This window comes from Oncorhynchus kisutch, unplaced genomic scaffold (assembly GCF_002021735.2).
Source record: "Oncorhynchus kisutch isolate 150728-3 unplaced genomic scaffold, Okis_V2 Okis03b-Okis08b_hom, whole genome shotgun sequence".
Taxonomy (NCBI): Eukaryota; Metazoa; Chordata; class Actinopteri; order Salmoniformes; family Salmonidae; genus Oncorhynchus; species Oncorhynchus kisutch.
In genome coordinates this window covers 14366445-14368306 of record NW_022261980.1, presented here as the reverse complement: position 1 = coordinate 14368306, position 1862 = coordinate 14366445, and positions in this window count along the sequence as shown.

Sequence of the window (1862 nt, the reverse complement as noted above, 5' to 3'; positions counted from 1 at the left end):
ACTGGAATGGTAGTTTTGCAATGGAAGAATGTGCAAAGTAGAAATAAAAATAATGGGGTGCAAAGGAGCAAAATAAATAAATAAATTAAATACAGTTGGGAAAGAGGTAGTTGTTTGGGCTAAATTATAGGTGGGCTATGTACAGGTGCAGTAATCTGTGAGCTGCTCTGACAGTTGAGGCTTAAAGCTAGTGAGGGAGATAAGTGTTTCCAGTTTCAGAGATTTTTGTAGTTCGTTCCAGTCATTGGCAGCAGAGAACTGGAAGGAGAGGCGGCCAAAGAAAGAATTGGTTTTGGGGGTGACTAGAGAGATATACCTGCTGGAGCGTGTGCTACAGGTGGGAGATGCTATGGTGACCAGCGAGCTGAGATAAGGGGGGACTTTACCTAGCAGGGTCTTGTAGATGACATGGAGCCAGTGGGTTTGGCGACGAGTATGAAGCGAGGGCCAGCCAACGAGAGCGTACAGGTCGCAATGGTGGGTAGTATTTGGGGCTTTGGTGACAAAACGGATTGCACTGTGATAGACTGCATCCAATTTGTTGAGTCGGGTATTAGAGGCTATTTTGTAAATGACATCGCCAAAGCCGAGGATTGGTAGGATGGTCAGTTTTACAAGGGTATGTTTGGCAGCATGAGTGAAGGATGCTTTGTTGCGAAATAGGAAGCCAATTCTAGATTTAACTTTGGATTGGAGATGTTTGATATGGGTCTGGAAGGAGATTTTACAGTCTAACCAGACACCCAGGTATTTGTAGTTGTCCACGTATTCTAAGTCAGAGCCGTCCAGAGTAGTGATGTTGGACAGGCGGGTAGGTGCAGGTAGCGATCGGTTGAAGAGCATGCATTTAGTTTTACTTGTATTTAAGAGCAATTGGAGGCCACGGAAGGAGAGTTGTATGGCATTGAAGCGTGCCTGGAGGGTTGTTAACACAGTGTCCAAAGAAGGGCCGGAAGTATACAGAATGGTGTCGTCCGCGTAGAGGTGGATCAGAGACTCACCAGCAGCAAGAGCGACCTCTTTGACGTTTCCACATTTTGTTACGTTACACCCTTATTCTAACGTGGATTAAATATATTTTGTCTTTCATCAAACACACAATACCCCATAATTACACACACAAAAAAAAAACTGAAAGACCTTCTTTACATCAGTATTCAGACCCTTTGCTATGAGACTCGAAATTGAGCTCAGGTGCATCCTGTTTCCATTGAACATCCTTGAGATGTTTCTACAACTTGATTGGAGTCCACTTGTGGTAAATTCAATTGATTGGACATCATTTGAAAAGGCACACACCTGTCTATATAAGGTCCCACAGTTGACAGTGCATGTCAGAACAAAAACCAAGACATGAGGTCGAAGAAATTATCCGTAGAGCTCAGAGACAGAATTGTTTTGAGGCACAGATCTGGGGAAGGGTACCAAAAAAATTCTGCAGCATTGAAGGTCCCCAAGAACACAGTGGCCTCCATCATTTTTAAATCGTTTTAGAAAAAGTTTGGAACCACCAAGACTTTTCTTAGAGCTGTCCGCCTGACCAAACTGAGCAATTGGGGGACAGGGGGTTGACCAAGAACCTAATGGTCACTGACAGAGCTCCAGAGTTCCAAGATTGAACACTTTGGGCTGAATGCCAAGCGTCACGTCTGGAGGAAACCTGGCACCATGGTCACCAAACCTGAAGCATGGTCATCATGCTGTGGGGATGTTTTTCAGCGGCAGGGACTGTGAGACTAGTCATGATGGACAGTCTTACTGACAGTTGTGGCTGCTTTGCGTGATGTATTGTTCTCTACCTTCTTGCCCTTTGTGCTGTTGTCTCTGCCCAACAATGTTTGTACCCTGTTTTGTGCTGCTAC